General features: G+C 45.0%; 1 protein-coding gene across 4 annotated transcripts in view; it reads right to left on the bottom strand.

Annotated features, from left to right (window-relative positions):
• The window catches only part of LOC120900087 (cysteine-rich motor neuron 1 protein), a 158626-nt gene that overhangs the window by 30545 nt on the left and 111631 nt on the right, over positions 1 to 16450 (bottom strand). The gene's annotated exons all lie outside the window — the stretch shown is intronic.

Raw genomic sequence — 16450 nt, 5'->3', positions numbered from 1 at the left:
GCGGGCAACCGTCAACCGTTAAGGCACAATCAGCACAAGCGTCAGTGCCGTCGATCCGCCGGCAAAAGGCCGGCGCCCGTCCATCACCACCTGCTGTCAAAATCAGACGTCCGAGAAAAGCTAATTATTTGATCAGCAGGATCTCGGACGAATCGGACGATCCCAAACCGAATGATGGTGACGAAGCAGAGAGAAGCCGGTGTGTGCCGGATTGGGCGCGGGCTGTTTGGCTAAATTTCCCACGCTTGAGTGGACACACTCCATGGGGATGGCGCGGCAGGAAGAAACGGGCGGACGAGTTAATCAAGAAAAAGCGACACACATCGGGCTTTCGGGGACCGTGTGGACGTCAGCAGAAACAGACGCCGAAAGCGTGCACGAGCGTGCTCACCCGTTGTCTCGGTCTCACCCTCGCCGCCTGGTCGCCGCAGTTGTGTGACCACTCTCTCGAGGTCAACGGTTGTCGCGTATGTTCGCGCCCGTACCCGAGTACACATAGCGAGAGGTGGCGGTGGTGGTGGCAAATTACGGCCGAGACGTGTGACCAAATTAGCTCATTATTCAATAATAATTACCAATGTCCGTTGCATTATTCATGGGACAAATTATTCTTTATTAGCTGCTGTGTAGAGCTAATTTCTGACCGGAGTGTGTGCGTCTCGTGTGAGTCGGCGTTGTCGTTGCGGTTGCTGTCTTTAATACGCAACCGAGAGTGAGAGGCAGTTGGGTTACGTTTTCTTACTTCATAAAACGTAACCTTCTCTGGGGAGCTGTTTCCGCGACAGGCAACAAACAAAAAAAACGACCACCGTTGATTCAATGACCTCAGGTAGCTCGTTTTTCATCTCTCAACAACCATCCAACCCGTTCGGTTGGCAGTTTTGCTCTGCCTGTGCACATGCAAGCCTACCATCGAAGGCGCCGCCGGTGTGGCTGGGGTTTAACGATGGGTTTTGTGGACCGCTAATGAAGTGTGCTTCAACCTGTAGGGCGTTTGGGAGGTTTGGTTGGATGCTGGCGGGCATAGAACCTTTGCATCGTTGGCACGTTTTGCGTACATTCATTGGAGAAGCGAATAGGGGGGAAACGGGGTTAGGCAATTCAAGTGCACGCCGCTGACGGCGAAGGCAAACCGAGATCGATAATTAAAACGGCTAACGGGTTCTAGATACTGTTATCCTATGCTAACGGATTGCTAATTTGCATTTGTAGGAGGGAAGGGGGGGGAGGAAATAATCAATACCTATTATATTGCGTTGGCCCCAAGTGCAAACAATTGATCGTGGGTGGTAAAAAGGAGCGGGAGAGAGTAGAGCAACAAAGTGGTGGAGATTGCTGACGGAACGGTGATTTAAAGCCTGCATTAGGATGTTTTATGGATATGGTTTAATTTATGTTACCGTTTTGCGGTGTAAGCCGTCACTTTAATCTGTCCATCGCGGAACAATTTACGGATTTGAAGGTGAACGGAAAGAGAAAGTAGGTTTGTGAGCATGGATGATGTTTTTATTTGTAAAATTAGCTCCACCGTTTAGCTCCAGCAGCGTAGTGTCGCGATAAGTGTTAAGCGCTGTGTACGGTAAGGCAATAGTTCAAATCGCGATGCGAGACTGAAACTTTTTCTGCTTGGTTTTCCTAATAGCATGAACGGATTAGGAAGTAACAATGAAGTTTTGACTGATTGACAATTGGGGAAAAAAATCAGAAAATAAGCTTTATTGCCACTTTGCATAAACAGGTCTACAACATTAAAAGAATCAATAAAACTTGATTTTAAATTCAAATCTCGTCCGCATGCTCGTTACAAGCATTCATTTTTACAGCGAACTTATTCATGACGATTCGATTCAGTAAACAACTGCCGAGAAGCATTCGAAGAAATCGGAGACATACATTACACATCCAACCACAAGACGGCAAGAGGAGCAGTAAAGTAAGCCATAAATAAAAATGCAATTTATACGATAAATATCCTGCCAAATGATATCCCAATCAACACCCCACACCGTCGCCGTCGTGGTCCGTGTATCACGCCCGGGAAACCTTTAATCCTTTTTCCCTCCTTGCAGATGGCCGAAGAAGCCGCCCACAAATGGAACGATACAGCATGAAAGCTGAAAGGATTCGTGAGAATCGAGTGGTCCACATGACCGACCAGGGAAGGCGAGAGAGCAAAACCGTACACTGGTGAGTGGAACCAGTTGTTTACACTTCATCAGTGCGATTGGGTAGCTTCGTGTGTCATTGGCTTGAGGTGAGGCGATGTGCCACCATGAACCAGAAGCCAATGTGTCTTCCCGCCTGCTCGGATCGAATACAAATTCGCTTACCTTTTTCCTTTTTTGTGCCCTTTCTGTGTTACTATGGGTGTGCTCTGGTGCACCTGACGAGAGTTAGCATTTCCGTTCTGCTGTACGGTGGCCTGGATTGCAGACTGGGTGGTGGTTTGTTTGTAAACTTGGCTTTTTTAGCTTTCCCGCTTCAAACCGGCGGTATTAACTGTGTCGTTGTCGAGAACAACAACAAAAACAGAAGCAGCAGCAAAAAGTCTTCGGCTGTTGGTAGTGTGCAGCAAAACACGGAGCCACTTTTTCCATCGCAGCAGCATCCTGCCGTCGTGGCCGGCTGCCCAGCAGGCTGTGGTTTTCCCACCTTTGGCAAGAATAATCACAGCGTTGACGTTGGACGTCCCTGTGTATGTGTGTGTGTTTTTTTTGCAACTACGACACGCTGTGTTCAATTTATTTCCCATCTTGCCTGCCAGCGCCGAGGTTGAACGGAGCGCTGCGATCGGGACGAAATTGCACAACCGTTCAAAGGATTCCCTTACCGTAGAGGGCACTTCTCAGTAATCGGAATGTACTATGTGCCTCCCTCTACTTGTGGGGTTGTGTGTGTGTGTGTGTGTGTGTGTGTGTTTGTGTGAGTATTTTGTTTCCGTTCCGGTAAGGTCAAAAGCTTAATGGAATCGGCACTTGGAATCGGCGAAGGGAGGGCGCTGTTGTAGCACCTTTTTCCCCCACGTAAAGAATGCAACTTGGCAAATGGTGTATATTTCAGCTTTCTCCCATACATTTACACACGATACGAAGAGGTAGAACTCATCGAGTGGATACGTCCGGGGCTCTCGATTGGTTCGATGTTGGGGGTTTTCAATGGCAGTTTCCTATTTTCCGCTACAGAAATATAAAGGCAAATCGCTTGAAGGATTTGTGACCCTTGTGGAAGTACACATAGGAACGGAAGCGTTTGTGAAGTGGGCGAAGCGGATATATTCTGCGAAGAAGCAATTTATTTTTGTACTTCTATTGGTTGACATGCTTAACATAGAAAATACATCTAGATTCAACTTTACAGTTTGAGGTCGATTTAAAATACTAGACGATGTCGTCCCAGAGAATTACGTAAAAATCAAGCAATTGTTAAACAAAAACGCCTTAAATTGGAATAGTTTTTTTTTTATTTTCTTATCAATTTGCACATAGTTTTAAAGAAAATATTTTTTGTGTGCTTTTCAAAAGCTTTTTTTTTGCAAACGGTAAGCACCGATCAACCACGATATCCGTTTCATGATACTCAAACGTAAATTGAAAATTAATCAAAACACCTTTGCTTATCCCATTTGAGCTGTGTGCTTTACACAACAGTTTTTCATCTGTGTCATCATCCTTCCATGGGCGAACGACATGTAAACGGAATTAAAATTACACTTCATTACGAATCCCATCATTCGAAACCATTTACAATCGAGTTGGTCCGATAGTTGTATCAGATTTTCAACACCCTCAGGTAACCCGCAAGGTTCCGTGCCTCGTCCCATCCACTTCCGCTTCCGATTGGAATGTAAATAGAAGTGTGAGGAACGGAAATAAATAAAACAGTGAAAATGCATTAAATCTCCCCCCCCCCTCTCGCACCACACTGTTCCCAAGTGTCGGGCCAAGCAAACGGCACGTAACCGTCCATTCATTCCTTTGGTGACGTCGTGTCGTCGCCCTCCGGTGCTGCGGTGGAATCGTAATTTGCTGTAATCAAAATCAATCTGTATAATTACAGCACGTGGTGTGGTGAGTGCAAATGAGCGGGTTCGGAAATGGAAAACGGGTGTCGTAGCAGGTGAGAGCAGGAATACTCATCGATAGGTGTTTGGAATGCACTTTTGCATCATCTTGGTCAGTGGGGACTGCAAAACGATTGAAACGATTGGGAGGGATGGGTGTTTTGATAGACAAATTAATTTCCACCGATGTGTTGGTACGTTAGTTCGATTAAAGTATTAATCGCCTTTAAAGCACTTCAAAGCTTGAGCAAACAGCATGCTTTTTCTCTAGTTTTGAGCGACGGAATTAAACAGTTTCACAAAAGAGCATAAAAAATAGAAAGATTCATTCGATACGTTGGACCATTCTATGTTTTGATACGTTAGAGATTCCATTGATACGTGACCCTTACCCGCACTGTCAGAACGATTGGTTAGGCGGGGAGAGGGGATGGTGATGGACACCATCCATCCATCGATCGATCGATTGAGAGTGTCGAATCGATTTGACTCTCAGGGTGTCCAGCGAGCTGAAAACTGGAGCATCCATCAATCAGATTGGCGAAAAAAAGGGAACCGAAACAGGAACGTCAATTCAGAAGGTCATCTTCATGTTAACTACTGGCAAAGGGTAACACCGTCCACTCCCTCTACAGTTCGTGGTGGTCTACATGGTGTTCACTTGGCGTCACTTAGCACAGCCATTGGGGCACAGGGGTTTTGAGTTTGAACCAGTTGATGTCCTGCTTTCGCGTTGAGGTACACACATTTCGGTGCAATTCTTGGCAGAAATGATGGACCGGTTTACTGCTGAGTTCAGTGACCTGTTTTTTGTTTTTTTTTTGCCGATGCTTTCTCCCGTCCATGCTGGCAAGGAGCAGCGGCATCAGTCGCCAGTAACAGTTAATTGAAGCTAATGAACTGTCATCGACACCGCACGTTCGGGTGTGCGCGTTCTGGTGGTTGTGAGCCTTCGAGCCTTTCGAGCAGAAGGTTTTTAGGTCGCGCTGGTTCGGGCTTCTTGATGGACAGCAGCAGCAACAGCAGCAGTAACGTGCAGGCATCGATTGCATCGCCGACACGCACTGCTTTCACGCACTGATGATGAGTGAAAGCAGGAAGCAGGTTGGCCGTTCTGTTGGGGGAAGAGATATCGACGACAAGATAACGATCACTTTGCACAGACTACGCGTTGTCGTTGGGGGAGGGAGTTGGTTGGTGTTTGTTTTGCCCAGCCTGGAGGAGAGCGGTGGAGTGGTTGTACGTTCCAGTCACGTACACACTCTCTGCGCTGAGGAGATAGTAAGTACGCAGCCGGGACGCGTTTGTTTCGGTACGGTAGGTGCGTGTGTCTTCTTGGGCGCGTGGTAATGAATCAATCAAAATCAATCAATATGCCACACACAGACACACAGACACACATGCTGGAAGACGATGGGCATCATGCATCAGCAGGTTGGTGTGTGATCCGTGCCAGCCGTTAGGGCGACAGTAAATTGAAGTAAATTTTAAACGCATTTTTCATTCCCCTCTTGGCAATAGGGCAAAATTACAGTGTTAACAATTAAACGCAGGCTGCTCCAAATACCCGCTTGTGACACGAAATTGCACGAAAGGTCATGTGAGATGATGAAACTTTAACCACCCCCAGGAGGACCTTTTGCTGACCTCCGTAATCCTCCAATGCCCTGCTCCAATGATGTGTCCAATGTCTAGCCAGCCACCCTACCTAGGCGCGTGAGCAGGATTATTCCACTCGAAAAGATTCCTCGCCAAAATGCGGTCTTACCGAAGGCATTCTAGTGGAGAGCGATTTCGAAGAAATCGGTCTGTCCATTCTACAGCAAAAAGCGATACCACCTTCTCGTGCTCACAACCACCAGCCTTCCAATTAGCAAAACCAAATCGATGCAAGAAAACGTTCGTTCGCTTCGGAGCGTTTTCTTTGGAAATGTAGATTACAGCTAAACCGAAGAAGGTGGGCGAGAGGATCTGCTGCTGCTGTTCTCAAGAAATTTTGGTCCAACTGAGAGTTGGAATGGAATGGTGCCCGTCGTCTCGGGGCTCGGATTCGGTCGGCTAAGCTGGTCAAAGTACCAGACCCCTTCGAGCCGTTGCCCGGGCTGGTCCACGTGCGAGGCTTTTCGTAGGAACGATGGAAAGGTGTGAAATCCTGCAAAACGTGGGGCTTATCATGCTGAGGTTAGGTATGCAATTTTAGGATGCAAGAAGAAGAAGAAGAGAGAGAGAGAGAGAGAGAGAAACACACACACAGTCAGATAAGTCTAAGACAAACGGTAAAGCTGGGCGGTGCTCGTACGTTCGTCCATGCGTTTTGCTTCCCTTGCGTTCCAAAACGTGAAAGCTTCGTCTGTGGGCTTGCGGCGACCTCCACAAATCCATTCGGAGGCCGGCTTTTGCTTTATCAATATGCAAAAGGGAAAAGGGATGCTTCGAGCCAAATTGCTACGAACCTGGCAGGTGGAATGAACGATTCCATATAAATTGATTTCAAAGCTGATTTCATAAATCGGGTCTCGAAATTCAATCTACCCCAGCGGATAGGTTTGCGACACAAAGATTGAGGGTTTTGCATCATGATAGTGGCTGCAAATCGCTTCACGAGAAAGAAAGCCTTTGAATATTTAACAAGCCGTCCTCCTTTCGATGTGATAAAAGTTTAGCGATTGGTGATGGGAAATGGGTTAAAAAGTGAATCATAATTCGTGGGGAAAGGATATTGCGTGCTCAAAATTCCAATTCAAATCAAACAGAAGGAGCGATTTCTTGACGAAGTGAAACGCTTATTGATCATAAATGTATTCAGCAAACTTTCCAAAAAAAAGTCCATCAGAGTCGTAAATTAGGCGCACGAGGCAAACGTTCCACTCTCAACTTCGGTTTATTGTTTCTTACCGTTCTGACGCTTTGCGACGCTGTTTGCACTAGAAATGCCAATGCCAATGCCAAATCGCACCAGTAGGCGGAACAATTGAAACAAAAACACAACAACACAAACTCTATCATGATGAATCACTTGGACTAGGTAATCTTCGGGCTGGGAATATTGATTAGGTTATTTGCACCGTAGTACCTGCAGTGGCCCCGTGGCACCAAGCGTCCGAACCCCAGTCGATCGATCGCAATGTGTAGGAGCAGTCTTACCTTGGTTGACTTACTTTGGCAACCACCTCACCAACCCATTTTTCTCCGACACACCAATAAATCAACACCGGCACACACCATCCAGGGGGGGGGGGGGGGGGTGAAAGGCTCCGATCGGAACTTTGGGCGCACGCAATTTGTTTCGTGTGCCCGGCATAATTTTCTTCCCATCGCCTCACCACTCTCTGAAGCATTCCTGTCGATTGCTCTTCCCACTGCACAGAACTCTTCCTCGCCAGGGTGAAACCCTCTTCGACTGATTGGAAACCAGTATCGCCAACGGGCGTATCGCGCGCGCTTGTTGTGTGTGTGTGCGTGTGTGTGTTGAGCGGGAGCGGAACTTCTCGTTCCGTTTTGAGCTAATAAAACTTCCAGCCAACGTTTCGGGCTGTTGTTTACCATGCAGCCCCTCTACTTTGGGGTGGGGTTCAGAATTTATGTTCACGTGCGAATAAAAAGAATAGTTAGAACGGGAACCGCGTTTGCACGATAAGAAACAAAGCACAGACACATTCGGGACAGTGAGCCCGGATCCGGATAGGCAGAGAAGTTGTCTAGGGCAGGACCGTTTTTTTGGCTGTTCGTTGAGGATGTGCATCCGAGTACGAAGGGTAAAATGCATTCTTTTGTGCCGTTTGCGAAGTGAAATGTAGAGAAGGTTGCAGCACACGTGCACGCAATTGATAGACAGGCCTTTTCCAAACCACCAGAAAACCATTCCACCTTGTGGATGGGGATCGCGTATAAATTGATCCTATCATAGCACACTTGCTCATGATCGATCGAGTGACGATGGCTGTGGCTGGTTCAAAAAAAAAAAACCCCTGTGCTTAAAAGTTGTGTCTTCCGCGGCTGGCTTGAGAAGAAGGAAGCGTTTCCAATTTCTTGCAACAAATTTCCAACCTCAGCCCTTGCTGGCTTGCATGCACAACACAACACCTCTGCACTCGCCGCCGTCGTCTTCAGCAGCAGCAGCAGCGTGTGCAACGTTTTGTTTTGTATCGGATTAAGATTTATATTTCGCAAATAAATAACTTTTCCATTGTGGTACGGCTGCGCTGCGGAGGCGCTCGGGGAACGGGAAAGGAAAGGGGAATACGGGATACGGAATACGATGAATGTGCACATAAGTTTCAACGCCGTCTCCGCCACGGTGTTCGGGGAAGGAAACCGAGGGCACAACGTCGTTGGCGAGCGTCGTTCGGTTTGCATATTTTATGCACCTTCAGCTGTTTAGTTGTTTCGCTTTGCCGAGAAGCACAGGGGAACACGCGCAGTGCACCAAGGGGTTGAAGAAGTTTCAGTTCAGTGCTGCACAGATACCTACTTGCGTTGGATTCCCGGCTGGTTCCGTTCTTGGAAGTCTTGGAATGATCGTCGGAGAAGTTTCTAATCGCAATCTTGCACCGATCATATCGTGCCCGATGTGATGACGCAAGACGCCCGCTGCCGACGGGCAAAAGTTTGTCCGTAAGGTATGGGATGGGCGATTGGTTGCCCGGTATAGCCCGGTGGGTAGACATTTGTGTAGTGATTACAAACGAATGGAAACAACAATCGTTAATCGATTTTGTTTTTAAGGTATACAATCAAGATGAAGTGGCTTGGGGAGATATTTTTGCTTGCTGTGGGCCTTATTGTTTGAAGCAAATCTTGGACCTATTAAAAATGTTGATTTCAAGGTGCTTCAAGTTCAAGTTTTGATTGATTGCTCAATAGTAATGCAGAGTAAAGTATTAAATGGTCTTCAATGTTTGTAGTTTGTGGAGATAGCAAAGTTTTATGTATGCTTTGTACGATGAAAGATATCCTATTCGTGGATGAATCTTTGAATTTTAGGCCCTTACATTTACCATTTCGTATACAAACTCCGGTCTAAGCCGGTCTCGTAGTACAGTCGTCAACTCGTACGACTTAACAACATGCCCGTCATGGGTTCAATCCCCAAATAGACCGTGCCGCCATACGTAGGACTGACTATCCTGCTATGGGGGGAAATCAATTAGTCACTGAAAGCCAAGCCCATAAGTGGTACAGGCAGGCCTTGACCGACAACGGTTGTTGAGCCAAAGAAGAAGAAGAAGAAGAATACAAACTCTGTATGTAGATGGAAGAAATGATGTTGGATTTGATCTGCTAAAGGATCCGACGTTGGGAGAGCAACAGGACTTTTACTTTGAGAAATGTCACTGTTACCTATATGGATACAAACCACATACACATTGAAAGAATGACTTTGAAGAGAGCATCAGAGAAGACCTTAATAATTACTAAGACAATGATAACGATGAATAATGAGAAAAGGATAATAACATGAGTCACTACAGGGTATGGGATAGGAACAGAGATCAGGATCAGAACCTTCTCTTTGCTTGGAGTTGCTTTGGAGTTGGACAACATAACAACATGCCCGTCTTTAGTTCAAATCTAGAATGAATCATCCACTCATAGCAAGCCCTGAGCATCAGGCTGTGTCATACTGAATAAGTCTCGAAAGCCTATGTATGCCAGCATCATGTGTACACCAATTAGAAGTTCTTGGTTCAATTTTCACACTCAGCCTAGAATCTGTCTCTCTACTGTTGGTAATTTGGAAAACATCGTTAAATTGTTTTACTTTTACGATGTCCAGCAGTACTTTATATAATTCAATACATTAGGCTGCAAATAGACGATCCACAATTTTCGCAGTTCCGTGAAAATTGCGTATGACTTGTAATGTATGGACTCATCCGAGGTCTAGTCCGAGGAAGATTTGACAGCACAACTGTACTACAACTGTTATAAACAAGGCACGATTTTCGCTATACCGCGTCGATCTTGGTTCGTGTATGTCCAGCCTTTCAGTCCCATTCGTTTTCAATTATGTCAAACGATCACGTGGCTTTTGTAGTAAGCTGTGACACTACGTACATTACGTACATTTGTACTGTGTACCTGCCCTTTTACCTTGACCACCCTTTTTATCCATAAAATTCTAATCCTGATGCAAACTAAACAAAAAGCAACAAAAGGTTTCCCTTACACTCCCAACAACTGCTTGCGATAGCAAATTGCACCAACCAACTTCTTGGACTATTCCATCCGACACACACGAGCATTAAATATCCACTCCAAAAACGTTTCTACGAGAGCGAAGGTATGTGTGTGTGTGTGTGTGTGTGTGTGTGTGTGTGTGTGTGTGTGTGTGTGTGTGTGTGTGTGCATAGCTGGTGTAAGTGGTTTTTATTGTTTCTAGGAAAACACCTGCCTCATGATATCACGAGCCCTGCCCGCGCACATGGCTGGGTGTGTGTGTGTGTGTTGAAGCTTTTCTTTTTGCTTCATTTTAGTTCAACATTTTGTTTAGCATGGTGACCATTTTCGCTCGCCTTTTGTACAGGTGGAAGAAGTGTTGCTGGTGTGCCAGGTCAGCAGGTTGTGAAAAACAATCAGCCCTCAAGTCGCTTCCCCTCTTCTTAAGCAGGCACTTTTAAGAGGCGGGTTAAACCCTCCTCTTCACCTGTGTGTGTGTGTGTGTCGTCTTAAGGGTGGTGGTGTCAAGTGCTGAACGGTGCGAAAATTGCACTTTGCACACAGCACACCGTGTGCCATCCGAAATGGGCAGCAAGCCATTGTGTGACGTCAAAAAAGTTTAAGCAAGTGAGCGTGACTGTGTGTGTGCGCAAGAGAGTTTGCTTACGGAACTTGCTCCTTCACGTTAGCCGCAAGTGAGCGTGGGCAAGAAGCACTAATGTGTCGCATGCTAATTTTTTGGACGCAAACTTTTACGTTCACGCCAGCGTGCGCATACCTGTACGAACCTGGCGAGCCCGTGTTCTAATGCAGAAAACAGGAATAGAGAGAAAAAGTTTTGAGAAAAAGATGTACTTTTGTTTGGTTTTTAAGGGTTTTAAGTCGCAAAAAACCCTCTCTTCAATTTGCAGTTTGCCCGTGTTTGCATCTACTATCACGCTCAACTTTTCCATTCTAATTGAAGTGTCCTGAAGTGGTGTTGGCCCCGCTCTCGTCAAACGCACATTGTAGCCTTATTGTCGCTGCCGCAGGCTAACCTCAAAAAATCAGCTACCGATCCATTTATGGCGCTGATTTGGTGTTTCGTCGTGAGCTCGTGAATGTTGCACTGCCTGCCTGCCTGCCTGCCTGCATGTGAAATTACTACCGGACAGCTGAAGGAAACAGCCGTGTGCCACGGTGGAATGGAAGGTGGAATGCGTTGCTTAATCCGACACCGAATTGCACTTACGGAATTACGGGGCAAGGGGTGAAACCCGAAACCAACCAACCAAGCCCCTCTTCTCCGGGGGGATGGAAAGCCTTCAGTAGCTAGCAGCGTGTATGTGCACGAACCATGTGGGGCTTTGCGAGAGTCGTTCAGAGCCCGATGTCATTTACCGTCCAAGTGTCCAATAGGCGAGCCGGCGGGGGAGAAGGGGGAACTGACTCTCAACACTGAAGGTGCGTCATCGATCTTGATGCAAATGCGTTCGCTCACAGTGGCGTTTCGATACGTTTGGCCTTAATTGCAGTTGGCTCCCCCGTCGTGCACCGTGCCATGCCGTTTCGAGCAGGTTGCGGTTGTCGAGTGCCGCGTAATGATCTTTCCTTGGATGCTGACGATGACGACGACTTCGCTGTCGGTAGGGTATTTGTTTAAGATGATTTGTCAGGTTGGAAGGTTAGCTAATCGTTGTCATGTTGGAAGCACACCCTTTGGTTGTTCGTTTGTGCAAACGTTGAAGCGCATTTTATTATGCAGTGATTGTGTGTGTTTATGTTTCTAATCGTTCGTGAATTTAATGGGTACATTTTTAAATCATATTTTAGTACGGGCTTTTCTTTAAGGAGCTTTTTTGAATTGACAGAAAGTTGCGCTTTTTTTAATGCTTTAAAATTGGCAATCAAAGGAGGCGCTGAAGTTCCTTTTTCAAGTTGTAGCGGAATTTGGGGCAAGTGTGCTACCTTAAGCATTTCAAGTTATAACTCACATAAACGTGTTTTTCAAAAGCCGATTTAAATGTCATAACCATTTTACGTGTATTTCCTCACTTATAAATGAGTTTCGTTTAAAAAAAAGTGCAAACAAAACAGTTTTTGAAGCGTTTTAAAAAGGGTTCAAAAAGACGTTGTTTTTTGGGCAAGAGTGCCACTCGTATGGGGCAAGACGGCCACCTGGTTAAGATAACCGTATTTCTTATATAATTGGAAATTATTACGTTTGTACCACTAGTGTATGTATTCCTGCTTGTCTTGAGTCACCAATGAACCCCTTTTCATCACAAACTGTATCGCAATATGGGTTGTTGCTGGTCTGTTTTTGGTCCGGAGTAGAATCCGCTCATAAAAGCGCACTATACCGCTGAACGCTACAATAATGTTTACATTTTTGACAGCTCGCGCCTATGAAAGATGGTGGCACACTTGCCCCAAATAGAGATGGCTCTTTTGCCCCAAAAGTTGTAACTTTTTCGAAATTGAATTTTTCAGTGACAAAAAGATAGTTTTTTTTCAACTAACCCCACAAAAAAATTCACGTTTTCTCAGCTATACGGTGGTGTAAATATTTTCTCGGTTGATTGTTCGCATGATTTTTGAGAGCTTATTTGGTTGGATTAAAAAATTATAATATTCTGCTCAATTTTAAAACCCATCATAAATCAGTTCAAAACTATGGGAAATATCGATTGGTCTATATGAAATTCGGCTCAGTATACCTAGTCATTGGAAAGCAACCAACTGTATACACAATCGATCATTAAACTGAAGTTTTTAAGGAAAAATGCTTGGTGGCACTTTTGCCCCGTATGGCACACTTGCCCCAAATTCCGCTACGTTAATTTCCTTCAAAAAACGTAGAATATTATCTTATTTATAATCGATACCATTGAAAAAGCTAGAAATCAAATCAAATTGTTGTTTGTGAAAGTAAATTTATGAAACTACTCCCTTTCATCATTATTTAAAGCATGTCAGTGCGTATTTTGTGTTTGTGTGAACGCAAGAGCGTAATCAAAAGAACCACTTATCCACCCACAATCACATTTACCTGCCCAAAATTCTCGATAAATATCCCACGAAATGAAATCACCGTTTCTGAGGACTCCCTCCACATAAGCTCCTCCCAATCGGAGCTACTTAAATGATTATTATGCTCCCGAAGCAGTAAACAGCTTTCCGGGGAAAGACTTTAATTTGGAAGGCGTGTTTCTAGCACCAGTCTATAGACTCAACCACCCAGACTATTAAATGAGGAGCGCTCATGAAGGGAAAATGTTATGTGACCTTGGTACCTTAAACCCACAAAAGCACATAGACACACATACCAAGGTACCAGGGCCACCCAGGCAGTACTGGGAAATAAAATCGATCCATACGCTTTTCTTTGATCCAGCAAAGCAGGTAAAGCAGCAGCAGCAGCAGCAAACGATGAGAGCGCTGTCTAACGTTTTGAGCGTCCTCCGTATTGAAAATGTGTGTGTGCACACGGCCAGACCATTATAGGTAAATTTTTTCGCATGAATAATTTATCATCAAAGGCAACCCCTAGACCGGAGGGAAAACGGCAGCATTTGTAGCGACATAATGTTGTCGGCAGCTGTACACATTAGCTGCATACAAAAATATACACACACGCACACAAAATGATGCACGGCGAAACGGCACGGGAAGCAAAAATGTGTGTTTTCCAGTTTGTAATAAGGAGAATTTTAGGGACATTGTTTGAAAATTAATAGAATACTGGGAAAAGATTGCGTTTGGCATATATTTTTGACAGCTTTCTGTTGCCGGTCGCTTCTAGGAAGGACAATATAATCTATTGCATTTTTTCTGTGCAATTTGGTCAGTTTTATTTTCTGCTTCATAAAATAATTTAATTCTACCAGGAATTTAATTCAGCTTGTGGTCATTTTGAACGTTGCATGATGAACTTTTAAATAAAAAACTCGCTCCGGATTCATTTCCAACGATATCCCGTCATTCACGATCGACTTGTCAAATGAGTTGCAATCTCGGTGCAAAATTGATATGCCCTTTCCTCCTTTCCTCCAGGAGCTAAAACCCAGTACGTGTGTGCAGCAGTCCGTTTGGTGCAATTTCCATCTCATAGCGCACACGATTTCAATTTTCCATCGCTCCACACTGGGACATGACCATGGTGCGTCCATGGTGCGCAAGACAAATGAACGGAGGCGAGAGATTGAAGCATCAACAAGCAGCAGAACGCCGCCATGTGGGTGAGTGGTGAATTGGGGAACACAAGGGGAACACTCACATACTCAGTGCCATATCTTGACTGGCTGACACGGTTGCTCGGCACTGTGTGTCCCGGGGACCGGGCAGTGCGCTTGGAGATTAATTTAATTGCGTAATAAATCGTTAGCCGGTCCACAGCACGGTAGGTCCGGACTGGACGGTTCCATCTCTATTTCTTTTCCACCTTCCGACACTCCCGCCGGGCATGGAAGTTTTGTAAAACCGCTCATTTTGCTACCGTCTGCGCAGTGTGATCTCCGGGTCATTCCGGGCCGGAATCGGAATCAGGGTACTAGTTTGTTCCCCCATACGGTTTCCCACGGGCTCGATTTGCATCTCCCCCTTGCGGCTGTGCCATCTCGACGTCAGCCCGTGACAACTATGACCCTGTGAGCCGGGTCGTTGTTTTATTTGCATCCGGATGGATAGAAATTCGATTTGATGCTCATGTCCCTGTTTATGCAAAAACGAAACGGAAGCGCAGTGGAAGCTCAATACTCGCATGACTGGACGTGTCGTGTTCGCATACGTAAGCGTTGATGCTGCTCCTGTTGGTGAGCTGACCGAGGCAACCCGTCAGTGTCGCACTCTGGAATGAAGCGAATAATTTGTTGCAAGTACGGTGGATGCACATTATGTTGCGCTTTGCAAAAACCAACTCAAATGTACAGCCCTTCTACGGGTCAAAATCTGCTAAAATTGCAAGAAAATGCACACACACAAAAAACGTGAAGCTAACAAGTTGCAAAACATGACACTGAACACCATTATCGATTGTTTGTTTTATGTGCTCACATTATGTTTGACAACTATTTCTCTTTTTTTGAGATTTGTGTTTTTTTTCTGGTGAGAATTATGCAAAACATGCCGTTTCATTAGGTGGTCGACAAGCAGGGCACACAGCCGTCGTCGGTTTTCGATTTTATTACTGCTTGCATCAGCAAACGGTCGGTGTCGTTGCACGTTGCACATTATTTGCAACAAACTGCTGCTTCGCTCAAAGCGGACGAATGGCTTGACATGAGGCGAGGGGTTTTTGGGTCGAGATGGAAGGGGACGTTTTTGACGCAAATTGCCAAACGCTGCACAAAACGCAGCCGCCGCGTGGCCGTTGCTGTAAAACGGAGTGGTCCGAAATGGTCCCGAATTGTTGAAGATGAAATGCAAGCTGGAGGAGATTGATTTTGGCTGTGCCATGTTCGACACGAGGCTGTTTAAGTGTCGGCACTGACGATCGATTCGGTTGGATTTGTTGTAGCGTGTAACAAACCGATGCAGATTGTGTTGCAAATTAAAGGTTGCAGGGTTTGTGAAAGCGTTTTTGAAATGACAAGGAAAAGTTTATGTTTTGAAATAAAGTAATATAACTCAAAGCAAACAATTGTTGAAAATCAATTTGACAAAATCAAACAACATTGTATGTTTGTTGACCTTTCAAAATGACCCTCAAAAACCCTGCAAACAAGCAGAACAGAATAATGGCTGTATATGACGCTTATAAAATTAAACCAAATTTCAACACGAGAAACTTTTAATGTGAGAAGAGAGAGGAAAACACGTGATGAGGAAACAAATATTTTGACTGCTTGCAACAAGAGACGCGGAATGACATAAAACAGGGATAATTGAACACGGTTTGCTTGTTTTTTTGCGGTTTTATTCTTGAACTTAATGACACTTAAAGTATTTGCCTGTACTTAATACAAGCATATGCATGTCAAGATAAGTAGTAAATATCAATCAATGAGAAAACTTATTCTGTTACAAAGAGACTTAATAAAAGTAAACATACTTATCATTAAACATAATAGCTTAATTAAACCATCAAAGCAAAACAAAACAACACAACGAGACAACTACAAGGATGAAAAACCAACAAACAAACAAAAACTCATTCCGCCATCGCGTCGCAAAAAGCAATCAGGTGATAAAAACAAATTAATTGAAGTACAGTACAACTTTTCGGATTTATTCAATGTAAACAAGATAACC

Source organism: Anopheles arabiensis, chromosome 3 (genome assembly GCF_016920715.1).
Source record: "Anopheles arabiensis isolate DONGOLA chromosome 3, AaraD3, whole genome shotgun sequence".
In the NCBI taxonomy this organism is placed as follows: domain Eukaryota; kingdom Metazoa; phylum Arthropoda; class Insecta; order Diptera; family Culicidae; genus Anopheles; species Anopheles arabiensis.
Note: the sequence above shows the minus strand (reverse complement) of the source record. Positions and strands in the feature narration are given on the sequence as shown.